The sequence below is a fragment of the Leuciscus leuciscus genome (assembly GCF_965113295.1).
Source record: "Leuciscus leuciscus genome assembly, chromosome: 7".
NCBI lineage: Eukaryota > Metazoa > Chordata > Actinopteri > Cypriniformes > Leuciscidae > Leuciscus > Leuciscus leuciscus.
The window spans coordinates 17,111,211-17,127,514 of NC_138731.1; the positions used below are offsets into that span (position 1 = coordinate 17,111,211).

The window sequence follows — 16,304 nt, forward strand, 5'->3', positions numbered from 1 at the left end:
TGTCTGTCCAACATGAACAGGGCCCTTACATGACAATAAGATGCGTTTAGCAACTTAGCCATTGTTTAAACTCGCCTAAATGGGGGAACTCAGTTGTAGCCGGAAAAAGTGCGCGTGGTTTTTTTTTATTTAATTTTTTTAAACCACTTCAGGGGAAATCCCGCCCTGCAGCTGATTCTAAGGTTTTCATTGGTCATGTCAATCGTCACTGTAACCTAAACCAATTAAATCAGCTGCAGGGCGGGATTTCCGCTGAAGTGGTTTGGGGAAAAAAATCGCGCGTGGGAGGAGCGTCGTGTTCCGGCTACAACTGAGTTCCCACGGGACTTCAGCGCGAGACTACAGCTAGCCGTCTAAAACACTATTTAGGTGAGTTTAAACAATGGCTAAGTTGCTAAACGCATCTCGTTGTCATGTAAGGGCCCTGTTCATGTTGGACAGACATTTTAATTGCATTTTGTGTCTGTTAAGAGGCACAAAGACACTCTTTAGGTTTATGCCCCCAGAACTGACGTTTTAGCTGAATGGGAGCTCTGGGCATTAACTGTAACAGCTCCGCGTTGCAAGCACCAATCCGGTACGGTTTTTTTTCTATAGACAGTACTCACAAAGGTAAAACGATCAAGATTAACTTAAAAATTCACTAACATATTTCCTGTATTTAGCCCAAGTGTGTGTGAAGACCGCAGTGTAAGCGCTCGATCGGCCCAAAACCGACATCCGACCAGCGTGGAAGGTCTTTACGTGTTACTGTCCTTTTCTCGAGGCAAAGTATTTTTTTATTAAATGCAATACATTTGAATATGTATTCTCTCGTTATTTCATCTGACTCCATAAATGAAAAGGTTTTAATGATATCTGTGGATCATTAATTGTGAGCGAATGTTTGACTATTCCTTTTAACTCTTTAATGAAAATAATGTCAAAGTCAGTTAGAATAATCAAATGTAACAATTTATTATGTCAGGTAAATGTATCATGCCAATTTCATAATCAATTCAAAGATAATCGATAAAGATGCAACCCAACATTAAGAAATACATGAGAATGAGAGGTCTCACTCTCAGCCTCACAGGCCAACCTGATGTACAGAAAAGGCCCCAAATCCCCTGCTGCATTTCATTATATAGTCAGGACCTCTTTCACTTGGTAACATATTTTAACAATGGAAATTTGCGTTTAGAGGTTACACCTTTTGGGGACCACCTCTGTAGAAAGGAGACCACCTTCCTTTGTGTTTAAGTTGTCCCTAAACTCATAAAAACCTTATTACCTTTTGTTTTACTTAATTGGAAATGAGACATTTGTACCAGTCGCACTGTGACATTTTAAATTATACCAAACATGAAAAATACTCTGTGATAATCATTCACATTAAACTATACATTTTCTTGGGTGTTTTACATGTGGTCTCAGCATGAGAGAGGGGGAGTGGGGAAGAGGGGGAGAGATGCAGATTAGGATGTTTCGGAGGTGAGACTTTGTCTCACAAATGGTGAGTTTAAATGCTAATTTCCAGAGAGGTCCTTTGTCCTCTCTCAGGGTCTGGCCGCTCTTCAACCAGACTGTCCGGCATTTCCTAATTTCTCAATTCTTACAGCAGGTTTGCATCACATAATTTTTACAGAGCATATACACATGTTGATTTTCAATACTTGTAATTTAATAATGTAATTTAAACTAAACTTCTAAATATCTGTTTAGTATTTTCTGTAACAGCCACAGTTTAATTGTCGTGCTTCTAATAAAGTGATAAAAAGCAGTTGACAACATAAAAAAAAAAAGGCTACACACTCATTTCTGAACCAATGTGCAAAACTTTACATTTTAGTTCCAAATTATATGTAATATCTAATTAATTTGTACACTGTAAATTTCCCTCTGCATTGCATGATTTGACATGAACAAGAGCTTCAAATATTGCTCTGAAGCAGCATACAAATCCATACATTTTATTGGGATTCAACACATTTTATCCCATTCTCTAACCCATGAAAATTACTGATAAACATCTTCCTGTATTGAGATGTTCATCTGATGAGTGGCAGACACATAAACTGGTGTCTTGAGAAGGAAAGATCATGTTCATGAAACTGTATGAAGACTGTAGACCTGATGAAAACAAAGATAAAACAAGTCAAACAAAAACAGGCATTTCATTCCTCTTTTCAATTAGATGGAACAAAAGTGATTTTACAAAGTAGTTTTTCCATCGAGAAGTGTGTGTGTGTGTGTGTGTGTGTGTGTGTGTGTGTGTGTGTGTGTGTGTGTGTGTGTGTGTGTGTGTGTGTGTGTGTGTGTGTCAGTTTATGTTTTGCAGCAGTTTTGGCCAGAAATAGATGGGGACATGGTGACATGATGTGGTGAACATGAGGGAGGTGTCAAACTGACTTTGTGGGGGTAGGTGGTTTCGAGTTGAACTGACTTGCACAGGCTGTTATTGTATGTTTGTCACAGTGAGAGATCATCTTCACCTGTGCAGATCATGCACACATAGAATGAAAAAGAAAACTTAAATATATACTGCAAGACTTCCAGAACAGATCCCCCGTAGCCTATGTGCTGAAAAGTAACCTGTGGTGTGGTAAATATACTTGCACCCTCCTGGACTGCATGTTTCACTGAGACTAGAGTTCATCTTCTGCGTCAGTTTCCTGTTAAATTATGAAGCATTTTCACATCACAGAATGCAGTTCAGTTTATGTACGTGCATGTAGTCATGCAATGAAAAATGACCTCTTTTCACCATGTGGACTTTCACAAACAACCCTCTTAACACATGTATAAAGCCCAGGAAACATCACGCTAGCACCTTTCATTTGAGAATCAGTTTCTCTGTGACGTTTAACCTTGTTTGTTTGCGTTTTCACGTAAGCGATATACTAAATGCCAGTGCTGTTAGAATGTCTCTGTGTGACATTTTTAATTGAAATGTTTCAGTAAATATGTCCACTCTCAGAAGTATGTTCTATATGAAACCTTAAAGAATTATGTCAGGCTTTATTTCGTTTTAATATAATTTTTTTTAATTTATGAATTAAACAGCTCATAAACATACTTCATCGGTAGAAATCTTTTGAAATAACCAATTAAACATGTACATCAACAAGTATTATGCAATAGTTTAAGACATGTCTCATTATATACAACCTTTCATTACCTAGCATTCTTTAAAAATTGAGACAAGAAACCCATGGGGTTCTGATGTTTTTTGTTTTTTTTTAAGCATGCAAACTTCAGCCAAAACATTTCAATCAAAGAGTTATTTCCATCACATCTCAAATAGCATTCTGTGGTATATACATTTTAAATATACATATATATATATATATATTTGTACAATAAAATGTCTATCTTGTTTGTCTTGCTAAGACTAGCATTTTATATAGGTCTTTGTGTATCTTCAGTTTAATAATATTTTCACACCTGCATAATTGAACTAAATTACAGCTTGAATGTATATAGTACAAATATAGAGACTTTTCTTTATTTTCTTTACTCATCAAAATTTATCAAAAAATATAAATTATTATTTTGATCAAATGTATTAGTATCATAATTGTTGGTCATAGAAATGATGACAGTCATGATTTGTGTAAATATGTAATCATTTTCACACAATAAATGCAGAACGGTTTGTGATTATTTCTAACATTCCATACATCACCATAAATTTAATTTAAAAATGATTGTATGATCGATTTGAGTATTTTATGTTAAAAAGGGTCTGGCACACGAGTAAAGATTTAAAATCTATGCATAAATAGCATTTGAAAAGCAGCAGAAATAAATGACGAAGTCATGTTAAAAAGTATCTATAAATTTCAGAAGGGAGGGGAATTTTCCGAGTGGCAGAAGGCGCCCATAATTCAAAACGCAGTAAGCTCGTCAAGAATAAGGTGGATAGGTAATAAATCCATGAGGACGCATTTAATAATGGCAATAGATAGACTCTTATTTAGTTGCTGATGTGGCTATCATTATTGAATAATTTAGTTAATCTATAAAGTATAAAGTCATACAATAACTCAAGATTATCAGTGCATTAGTCAAGGATGAATTAATGCATATTAGTGCACATGTATTGTAAAGGGTTACCAAAATCTGTTTAAGTAAGAATCAACCCCTGGGACATAAAAGTGCCCTGAGTTGACTTACAAAGATTTATATAAATGTAGTGATGCATGTATATTTTGAAAATATGTTAAGGTTATTCATAAAAGCCAACTGAAAAAATACAAAGAAAAAATTATTGTTTCTCACCTGTGAATGCAGATGCTGATTATCAGAAAGGCCATAATGACTCCAGAACATGAGATGATGATGATGATGATGTAGAGAGGCATTTGTTTGAGTGACATCGGTCTGTTTTCTGACAGACACAAAAGCTATTTTACAGAAGTTGACCTCTCCTGGTGGCTATAGGGAGGGCGCAACAATGGAGAATAGGCAAGGGGACTGCGCACCTAGAGCAGCTCGACGGCTCACGACACGCAGAGGAGCGAGAGGTCCGTCTGGGGTTTGCCCTGTGGATAAGCTCTCGCTGATCTTCTCGATCTCCAAGAGTGTCGAGCAGACCTGCGGCTATGTTTTTACACACAAGAGGGGACTCAAGCTCTCTGGAGAAAGAAGAGTCGACCGACGTGCCGACGTGGTCATGTTCCCATGCGAGAACATGAACCACCCACAAACAACATATTTCAGCAAACACACGGGTGGAATTTCATCTTTAGACAGACGCAACTCATACCCATGTAAACTCTTTTAGGAGACTCGCTCTCTCGGTGCTGAAGCACACAGGGGAAAAGATCAATGCAACACTGACAGGGAACGTGCAGCCTGTAGTGTGCACTCCCTCTTGTTGAAGGCACAGCTCTTACCAGCTGTAATAACAGCTTTTTAACGTTCTGAAAAAGTGCACCGTCACCAGCTGTAAGAACAGCTTTTTAGCGCACACTGAAGACGCACACACACAAACGAGAGGACTCGATCACCGCTGTATCGCCGTCACACCAATACCAATGAAGAGAAACCGATGCACCTGCTGCTCATTATTTACCCGCACTGTGAGGCAGAGCAGCTGCTGCAATTATTGCATGTGAAGGATTGAAAATAATCCAAGATATCTGAAATGAACAAAGAAATTTGTTTTACTGTTTTCCACCCCCTCTTTCTACCACAAGGACCATTTGGATTTCCCAAAGGCACAGAGGGGCTAATAGCGATCAAGGCCTGTAGGCCAAGATGTGTGTACTTTGGGGGTCTATGAATTGTCACACCTTTAGTACAATGGGGGAAGTTGTAATTATTTGATCGGTCAGTTTGAACGTCTCACATTTGGGTTTTAGTCACATGGTCACGGAAGGGATAAAAGAAGATTGAAACTGTTGCTCTGGCTCTCTTCTTATTCTCTGGGTCCCTTTCTCGGGGCTCTCTCTCTTTACCTCCTCTTCTCTCTCTCTCTCTCTCTCTCTCTCTCTCTCTCTCTCTCTCTCTCTCTCTCTCTCCTATATGTGCTGGGTAAGATTAATGGTATAAGTTATCATCATCTCATCTATTTTGTAACTATTTTAAGTGTATCCATAACCATATTTTGTCCTTAAACCTTTTCAATTACAAATAATGTGCTAACTAGTTTTGATTTGGTATTGACTTTGAAGTGCTTCATATTGCAATACAATATTGTCACACTCTATAGCAACGCTCTCCCACATATTAAGCTATTGTAACTGTGCTTATTTCCGTCGTTGGTATAAGTAGCAGTGGGTGGTAATAGACAAGAAATGTACAGTTTTCTACCAACTTGCTAATAACGTTTATTTAGTAATTCAGCAGTCTTGCAGACTGAACCCCTGCAGGAAATCCACCCTTACCGTTTTATACACTCGAAGTAGATTGGCCTCTCTAGCGAAATTCCTATTCGTCGGTCAGTCCGACGTGGGGTCTAACGTGACCGAAAGGGAACAAGTTCAACAAATGAAATCATGGAATAACCTGTTATTGTTAATGTCCATCCTATTTCTGCTGGATAACAGGTGTAGTTTCCTGTATCAGACACTTGTATTTGATGTATTTTTAACTCTCATGGAACGGCTGGGTTGATGTGAATCCTGTTTGAGCCGAAGTTTCTCATAGTTATGTTACTCTCAGGGGCCTGCCTAAAAATAACAGCTGTTCATTTTCCATGTGAAATCGTCATCAAGTTTGGTTTTGTTGCAGTAAAGTGTTACTGTTTCCCCTACAATCACTGTTTTGTTGATGTGCTGTCAAAGTCTTTGCCCTTGATTTAATTTGGAATAATCTGATGAAAAGAGATACTGAATCACAATTACTAAAGTTTTACAGTAACTTCAGTGGATGGTAAAACCATGCAGTAGAAACAATGCACACACACAAAAGCTGATGAGACACATTGTTCATATGGATCTTAATCTTTTAACCTGATAAAACATTATATTTTTCAACAACTACACTAAATGGTAAGATAGTAATTTATTTATCAAACTATGTTGGGCTTTATACTCATATCCGCTAGCATAATGTATCCTGTTTATCGGCTTTGAGACGAAGACATCATGAAACAAGTAAGGAGAGGAAAGAAATCTTGATCTTAAATCAGTACCTGTGTAAGTCAGGAGAACAATAACGACACAGAGATCCACACTGTAAAAATAAAAGGTGCCTGGAGGAACCTTTTGGGGTTCTTCACTTTGCCACACCGGCGGAACCGTCTGTAGATCCTCTAGGCACCCTTTAAAAAGGGGCGGTTCTCTGAGGAACCACACAGGTTTCCTGAGGAACTCTTATATAAGGCACTGTGTGGAACCACTGTGGGTGCCTCCAGGAACCAAATTTCAATTTTATTGTATTTGTATTAAATTAATTTCATGTTGTTACTATGGTTACCACCATTAACTTCTATTATAATAAACAAAATGAACCAAATACAAAATAAGAATTGTTTATTACATATTTTAGATCCATTTTAATACATACACTTCCATGCACTTGAAAAAAAAAGCTAGTAATAGATTAATATCAATGAATACACACACACACACACAAAATAGTATAATACATAAGTAACATGAATAATCAACCATGTGTATACAATAGGCTACACAAGAAAAGACATCTCAACAAAATGCATGGAAAACACATGTTCCATGTAATAAATCAATGTAAAACATTACAATTTTGACTATTTAAAAATGTCCATCTTCACTTAATTTTAAAACATGTGTTTCAGTCCACTTGTTAAGTCTGACGTCACTGTTTCCAAGTCCAAAAGCTCTATCAGATGCCAAAAACAGACAACAAACAGTGCTAATATACACTCATTGTGCTGTAATATTCCTGAAAATTAGGATCCTAACCTTTATCTCTATTCCGAAATCTCAGATGGTTAGTTATTCAGCTATTTTGAATCATAAAATGTTGAAGTCTGGGATGCCGTGAGACTGGAGACTGAAATGTACACTATGCCTTTTGAAAAGCTTAAATGTGTGACTTGAATCAACAGTGTTCATAAATGGTTGTTGAGTATTCTCAATATCTAGAAACAAGATAGAGAAAGTAGAAGTAGAGGCTTCGACCCGGAAACAGTATATTCCTTATGTCACAACAAGCAGAAAACATTTTCCATTTTAACAGAGTTAAGGTGCAGTAAAATGATCTGTTGTTCTGTTAATGTTCACTGGTGAATTCAGTCATTTCAATAAGAATCCATACGATCAGCAATTTTGTCTTTTTGCCTGTGTAATTTCACGAAATTCACAAATGTGATGCACCTTTACTCGCTGCAACATAAAATGCAATCAATTATAAAATCTTCACAAGGGACACGTGAGGTACTTAACGAGTTCGAAAAGTGAAAAGGTGCATCAGCTTCATTTTCTGTTTGCTTTTCCTCTTTTCTGGTGGATGGTCCAGGCACTTCAGTGATTTTCAGGTCTACAGGAGGATTTTTATTCTTGATCAAACTTGTATTTCAGCTTACCGAGATCCCTGCAAATTACAAAATTTACTGTTAGTAAGGTTATTAAAGTTATTAAATAATTTCCTCAGCCTTGTGACGTTCCAAACCTGTTTGACTTTCTGTCTGTGGAACCCGAAAGCAGATCTCAGGCATAATGCAACCCATCACCATTCAATATCACTGCATGAAACACAAGCATACATTTTTTTTTGTAATTCATTCAAACTATTCTTATGTACACTTGTCTAGTTCAATTCAATGCAACAATTTATGTAAAAAATAGTTAAGCTCCAAAAATGTCCCACACTGTAAAAAATTATTTCCATGATTTGTTAACACAACATATTTTCTTTTGTCAAATCAACTTAGATGCACTAATGTTGTTCAGATAACAAAACATTTTAAGTTAAGGTTTATTAAACTAATGGCTTGGTGGCAATTCACTGATATAAAATAAAAACATTAGTTGATTCAACTAATAGATAGTTCACTAGACTTCAGTTTTCCCTGCGCATGCGCCGGACGCCCGGGAGACGAGTACGACACAGACGACACTTGATTGACTTGAACGAGAGGGCGCGATTTTCTCCTCAGCTTGACAAGCTATAGCTTCTTCAGAAGCAGACGGTTTATGGTAAGTAATTTTAAAATTCAGTGTCTTAATAGACTGGTTTTCTCTAAGGGAAATGTAATTTATTTGCTAGGAAGCGAGAATTCAGAAGAAGGTTTAAATCTGTAATAATTTTGCCTCAGAAATTCCAGAAGTTCCAATTGAGGTTATTTTATATAGTGTTTCTTATCTTTACAGTTTAGTAAGGCTGTTAGTGAAGCGTTTCAACCTTAAAATAATCCCGATAAATAACAATATTTTAGTTATTTTTCATTTTTGTCTTGATTGAACACGAATGCGTATTGCCCGTTTTAAAATATGCATTCAGGTTAAGTTAACGTTACATTTAAGAGAAGGAAACGGCAATAAGTAGGCTAATAGAGATTGAACTGTTAACGTTATACTTATGATTCTTAAGCAATAAGTGCTAAAATGAATCTTTTTATGTGATATTTCAGACGTGTTGAGCTTTTGAACATGTTTGCCAAGATACACGACGTAACTTTGTAACACAGCTGAACGGGAAGGCGCCATATTCTTCTAGGCTGTTTATGGTAAGTATTAATCTCAACTGGTTTTGTCTAATATTAATTTAATGTATTTCCTAGGCGGCAAAAACTCCGAAAATGGTTTAAATTTATTATAATTCTGCATCAGAAATGTCGTCCTCTTTTTCGTTGACCCGTTTCCATTGAGTCCATTTAATATACATAACGTTAACGTTAGTGGTTTAATGTTAACGTAGTAGCTTTCACACATGAGCCTTTTATACGTTTTTTACATTTTAGAGATTATGTGTGAACGGATCCTAAACATGTTAAAGATGTGAGGAGCAGATGGCCTGCTTTATTTACCCAGAGACAGGTTAGCATTCTTTACTAAAACATGGGTTAACTGTTGCTTTTGTAATACAGCATTGCCTTGCATTATAAACCATCTTTTTTAAACTACCTATTCTAAAACTTAAAACACTTATTTATTTATTTATTTATTTTAATCTTTAGAACCCATTTCTCAATACTTGGGTTACTTTGTCAAAACTCTTCACACAGTAAGCACAACAGTGGTCTATGTGGGTTAAACTGTGGATAATTTATCACTGCTTTGGCACAAAATAAATTCAATGAATATATCTTTCAATTAATCTTTGCATGATTTCTTGTCTCTTACAGACAACCATTACCAAACCTGCAGGCCAATCTGCACGTTTACATAGGCTACTCTTTTGAAAACTGAAAAGGTGACCTCAGTATTGAGAAAATGTGTCCTAGCAATTGTTAATAAAAAAAAAAAAAAACTGTAATATTCTAATTGTGGGTCTGTCATTTTACTAGATTGCTGCAAAATGTGGACGCATTGTGTCCACCGACATTAAGGCGACCTTTTTCCATGGGCTTGATGAGTAACGAGTAACGGATTTTTGCGGTTGTACCAAGCCAAAGACATTGGAGAACTCAAGACCCTGATTCAGTCTCTTAAGGATGATGTGAGTATATGTTAATTTATTTTTAGAAAAATGGTTCCAGTGTCATATGCCTGATTAATTAAAATTTCCATGCAACAGCATAGGCGTGTTTCCACTATCAGGCCAAAATCGAGCATGCTAGTGCGTGCCAGGGCCAGTCGTGCTTACACTGTCACTTCCAGGGCTTGATCAGGCCTCAAATGGACTTCCTTGGGGCAAATGGCCAGAGCTTTTTGGAGGTTTTTTATTATATAAAATAAATGTATCATGTTATTTTATCAGGCAACCAGCTAACTTCAACATTTAAGACAATTTTAGCAATTTTCAGTTCTCAAAACTCACTTTAAAGGGTTAGTTCACCCAAAAATGAAAATTATGTCAGTAATTACTCACCCTCATGTTGTTCCAACCCCGCAAGACCTTCGTTCATCTTCGGAACACAAATTAATATATTTTTGATGAAATCTGAGAGCTGATCACTCCTCCGTATAGGCTGCTAGGTGGCCCAAACTTTGTTGGCCCAGAAAAGTTATTAAAGAGATCTTTAATATAGTCCAAGTGACTACAGTGGCTCAATCTAAGTATATCAAGCGACGAGAATACTTTTTGTGTGCAAAAACAAACAAAAATAACGACTTTATTCCATTATTCATTTCCTTCTCTCTGGGCCTCGTAGTGTTTTTGCGCTGCGCGTCTGTGTTATACGTCATCACGCATCACACACATGACCAGCGTTGGCCAATAGTGAGCCTACGTGGTGACGTGTAACACAGACGCGCTACGCAAAAACACTACGCGAACCAACTAGAGGTCCAGAGAGAAGGAAATGAATAGTGAATAAAGTAGTTATTTTTGTTTGTTTTTGCGCACAAAAAGTATTCTCGTCGCTTGATATACTTAAGATTGAGCCACTGTAGTCACTTGGACTATATTAACGATCTCTTTAATAACTTTTCTGGGCCAGCAAGTTTGGGCCATCTAGCAGCCTACGGAGGAGTCAGACAGAGCTCAGATTTCATCAAAAATATATTAATTTGTGTTCCGAAGATGAACGAAGGTCTTACGCGGTTGGAACAACATGAGGGTGAGTAATTACTGACAGAATTTTCATTTTTGGGTGAACTATCCCTTTAAGACACCAGCGAGTGTTGCGATTCGATGGAGATTCTGATCACTGTAAAGCAGATATATATTTATATGTGATGCTAAAGGCTACTTATGCTAACCATAGCGATAATAAATACACATGTTTTATGTCTCTTTTTTCCCTTTCCCTTTTTTTCCCATTTGTTGATGCTCTTTTATATGAAATGATAAATACCAGTTTGATTCAGAATGATTGATAAGCACTCCTGACACAAAGTAATAAGTTAATGTCACTGTAACATTTTTATTGTAAAACATTGGTCAAATATTGATACTAGAATCTCAAGTCTTAAGTAATGGTGGGGTTGTCTGATGTTGTTCTATGGAGCCATGTTAAGGGTGGGTTTGAGGGAATCACTGCAGAGCTACTGGCCTGAAAGTGGAAAGCCTTAGTGCTCGAGGTCCGAGGCTATTGGCCCTCTCCCGGCACGCTGTTTGCCCTGGCTCGCACTGGCATGACAGTGGAAAAGTGGCTTATGACTACTAGTTTTTATTTAAAACAATGTTTTTCATTGCAGAGCTTAAACCAATCTAGAAGAGAACTTGTCCTTTTTGGGTTTCCTTACTTCCTTAAAGAGGAACCCTCCAAGTTCATCAAAATTTGTGAGGTATGTAAATATCATGTTTGTTGTAATACAATAAAGTCAGGGCTCAATGCTAAGGATTTTTTTCTACTGGCTATCACAGATACACATATCATAGTATTGATGCTTAAACAATATATTGTTCAGACCAAGAAAAGTCTATTTTTGTGTTTTAAAATATTTTATCAACACATTGCACTTTTTTGGACTGCAAAGCTAAAAGTTTTTCAGTAAAATAATAATTTATGTCACATTATTAGTGTCATATTTGTTTTTTTGTTTGTGTTTTTCTTATGGGGATGGGGTTTGGCCAATGACTTTTCTTTTTTTCAGGGGAGGGAGTCTACCCCATGTAGAATGTAAAGTTCTTTGGAGTAACTGAAATAATTTTAAGCTATTTTAAACCGACGTGGCCAAGACCTAGCATTATTGGTTTAAAATAATTAAAACATTAAAGAACATTTGCCATTAATTGTACTATAGATTAGGGCTGAACGATACATCGAATTTTCATCGTCATTGCGATATGAACTCGCGCAATGAACACATTGCAACAGACAGCCTGACACGATGAATAATGCCTGGTTCAGATTGCAAGATTTTTGTGTCTGTTACGATAGTCACGGTGTCAGATTACACGATTTTGACTCTTGACTCGTGTCATGGACAAGAAACGTCAGACTACACGTTGCTTTCCGGCCAGTCATCGCGTGCCGTCACACGCGCACACACACACACACACACTCACTGTCCCTCGCTCAATCACTCACTTGCGCTCTCGCGCTGAGTCGCGCACACACACACACTCACTCGCGCGCGCGCACACACACACACACACACTCACTGTCCCTCGCTCACTCACTCACACACACACACACACTCACCCGCGCACACACACACTTGCACGCACACACTCGCACGCACACACTCGCTCACTGGCGCACACACACACTCACTGTTGCTCGCACTCTCACTCACTCGCGCACACTCACTCTCGTTTAAATACTCAACCCGTCGTAGAGGACCGTTAAAAAATTAAACATGCTAGTCTTTCTGTTGTGATGTCGTGAAGCATCGCAGATGCAACATAGGTTGTCGCCCACTATGACACTATACGAGATGAAACGATCGAATCTTGCGTCCCGACGCCCGTTGTCGTTTATGAATCCCCACAACACCCTACGTCAAACGGATCGTGCCAAAATCGTGTAATCTGAACCAGGCAGGTAATAAACGTTTGAGAATCACGCAAAGAACCTATTTGAGAATCACGCAAAGAACCTATTAAAGTACTAAGACATGGGAACAGTATAGCTAACATTCACATTTGAATATTTATCGCAAGTCGTATCGTCATTGCAATATTAAACAAAGTTATCGCACATCGCAGCTTTTCCTCATATCGTGCAGCCCTACTATAGATTCTATGGACTATGCAGGCTTGCCTCTGTTTAAAACTCATTCATTGTTAACCTACAAATGCTTTGCACTTTTATGATTCATAGTAATTTCCCTTTTCTCTTATTAGCCAACTGATGAGGAAGAGGTGGTGAAGGGGATGAATGTTGGACTCTTGGTGGTCACAGAGAAGAACACTGCAAAACTTCTCCCAAAGGAAATAATTGATGTGGCTGTGGTGTTAGAGGAGGAGATTGTGCTTGATGGCTTAAAGGACGTGTCAAATGCCTTTGCTGTACTAATGGGGCTTCTTTATGCTCTGGATATCACTTACCCCAAAGAGGTCAAATATACATTTGAAGTACTCCAAAAAGTGCTCATGAAAATTGGTGGCGAGGCATGTTCGCGGAATAAGGAACAAACTGTTCAGTGTTTAGTGGAAGAGGATTTTACTCTCCCCTACTCACACTCACTGACATTCTGACTTGATGTTTTTATTCATCAACTTTGAAGACAAAATCTCAGAAACAAATATAACTCTTTGCTAGCTCTAATGAAAAGGAGAAAATCATTTTGTTCAAAGATATGCAACTTCAATGTAAGTGTTTATTTTTTATATATGCTGCATCTTTCTCACCTTTTTTACCCCTGACCTGTTTTCATGCCTTATAATTGAAGTAATCCATGTGAGTCCAGTGGATTGAGCTCAAGTTTATGAAGTGAGTGCTTTTTTTGCACAAAAAAAACGTGAATGTGCGTTGAAGATTGATAGATTAATATTTGGGTAAATATTTTTATTTTTGCACTAAGCACTCACATCGCTTCATAAACTTAAGGGTTAAACCACTGGAGTCACATGGATAACTTCTATGATGTCTTTATAAAATTTCTGGGGCTTTAAAGTGGTAGTTGCATAGGCTGTCAATGAATGGACAAAAAGCTCTCAGATTTCATTAAAAATCTCTTAATTTGTGTTCCAAAGACGAATTAATGTCTTACAGGTTTGGAACGACATGAGGGTGAGTACTGACAAATTTCATTTTTGGGTGAACTTACCCTTTAAATGCTGTTTGAGAAATGCTTTTTAATATTCGTTGAGATTTGTTATGAATAGTGGCCTGATATTTTGTGGTTTGCTTGTCAATAGTTTTCTTATTTCATTCACTTTATGAGGTTGTACATACTCGCATACTCCATACTTGTATTGTTTTATTGAACAGACAAAATATTGTTTTGAGCAAATGATTTTCATGTGTAATGTTCATTAAATGGGTTTTTTGTTTTTAATTCTATTGCACTTAATTCAAGCTGATGTTAATGTCATCACACTGACATTTGTTTATTCTCACACATGCTTGACATTTATAGCAGCAGCTTGTATCCTGTTGCTTTAATGTATTTTTTTCAAACAGCAGTTAATTCTCTCATAGGCCTACTAATTTATACTAAGATATACTTGTCAGACAATTCAATGAATTAATATTTTTGTGAATGTTATAATAAATGTTAAAGTTATGGTTTATTTGTGCTCTGTTATTCCAGAATTTGTTTTAACAAAAAAGCTTTTGTCATGTTAAGTTGTTGAAGTTGACTTAACTCATAATTTTAAGGCAACCGTGTAAACTTCTTAGTTAATTGTTACAACAAACTATATGTAGTTAAGATTACGTTGAGTTAACTCATAATGAAGTTGACTTAACTCATAATTTTAAGGCAACCGTGTAAACTTCTTAGTTAATTGTTACAACAAACTATATGTAGTTAAGATTACGTTGAGTTAACTTAAAATAGTTTGTTCATATAATATTGAATTAAGTTGAGTGAATTTAAATTTGTAAGTTAACTTAATCCCTTTGATTGCTTGAATAAATTGATACGATATTTAATCCTAAATTATGACAACAAAATCACTTGTTGTAAAAACTCACATTTTTAGGTTCAATGAACTCAAAATTTTAAGGCAACCAGGTAACTTACTTTTTTTAGTCAAACTAACAAATCATTTTTTACAGTGCAGAAAAGATCCTAAAAATAGTCAATGAGTTCACAACTCATGTGTTATGGGTTGTGTTGTATAAGTCTTCTGAAGTCATATAATAGCTTTTTCCTTTTTTTTGTCGAAAAATACTAAACTTTTAGTTATAATTCAGGGTTCAAATGTCTTATATTCAAATGCATATGATTAAGGTATAGCCTATAAAAAATGCATAGCATTATTAGCTCCAAACCTGTGATATTATTTTTCTGAGTAACATGAATGAGATTTGAGAGCATGAGGGAAGATTTTCAGAGAATAACTTATTAAAAAAGTACACAGTCAAACAATACAATTTCACACAGAGAAAGTTCATAGTAATAAAGTACTTGCATGTGGTGTATAGGTAACTTACTGTAATTCAATGTTGCCTCTGAAATGTTCAGATTATTTTAGAAATGTAACGTTACTGGTTCATCTGGGGAAACAAAAGAACAAAGCTGATTATTCACAACATAATATTTATTGACCAGTAAATGGCTTTAAAATGGTATTTGAGAGAATGAGGGCACCTGTAGTAAGTAAAGTTAGGCTAAACAAAAACAGACCAAACTATTTTAACCTGCTTTTGTTATTCATAAAAAACGCCAATGACGACAGCAGGAATCAGCTACATTAGTTAGGCTATATCAGCAATTTGAAGACACAGTTTTACAGAATATGTTGAATTGAATGACTAAATCAATCTAAGACAATAAGTCAATAATTTCCATTTGTTCATTAACTTACGTTAGATCAACGTAGTTAGCATCGCGGCTAAAACCTTCATACCAGATACTGTGCAATAAACGAGTGGTAAACACTGTAAAAAAGTAGTAATGTAAAATCAATTTAGTTTATATATATGTGTGTTTGAATATATAGTGAGTAGACTCTGTATTTATATTTATTTGGCGAGTTTACAAACCTTGTAACGGAGAGCCGATCAAACGGCGGAAGCTTTGATGAGAGGACGGAGCCGTTACCCGATGACGTCGATCAGCTGAGCTTTGTTGCGCGCGAGCAGCGCGAGGATCACTGAAGCGACGACAGCAGAGGAATAGCAGCAGTTTCGTGACAGAATAAAACTTTTCTCCTCCTAGTTCTTC

General features: G+C 36.7%; 3 long non-coding RNA genes across 3 annotated transcripts; 1 reads left to right on the plus strand and 2 right to left on the minus strand.

Annotated features, from left to right (window-relative positions):
- Window positions 1-936: 936 nt before the first annotated feature.
- LOC309503196 lies at window positions 937-4,369 on the minus strand. Its single transcript, XR_014207554.1, has 3 exons — window positions 4,264-4,369; window positions 2,599-2,654; window positions 937-2,112 (listed from the first exon to the last, which is right to left on the minus strand). It is a non-coding gene; the product is annotated as an uncharacterized lncRNA (long non-coding RNA).
- A 2,576-nt stretch (window positions 4,370-6,945) lies between these two features.
- Window positions 6,946-15,698, minus strand: LOC309503192. Its single transcript, XR_014207550.1, has 3 exons — window positions 15,572-15,698; window positions 8,086-8,158; window positions 6,946-8,007 (listed from the first exon to the last, which is right to left on the minus strand). It is a non-coding gene; the product is annotated as an uncharacterized lncRNA (long non-coding RNA).
- LOC309503181 lies at window positions 9,492-14,468 on the plus strand. Its single transcript, XR_014207538.1, has 3 exons — window positions 9,492-10,074; window positions 11,718-11,807; window positions 13,312-14,468. It is a non-coding gene; the product is annotated as an uncharacterized lncRNA (long non-coding RNA).
- Window positions 15,699-16,304: the final 606 nt, after the last annotated feature.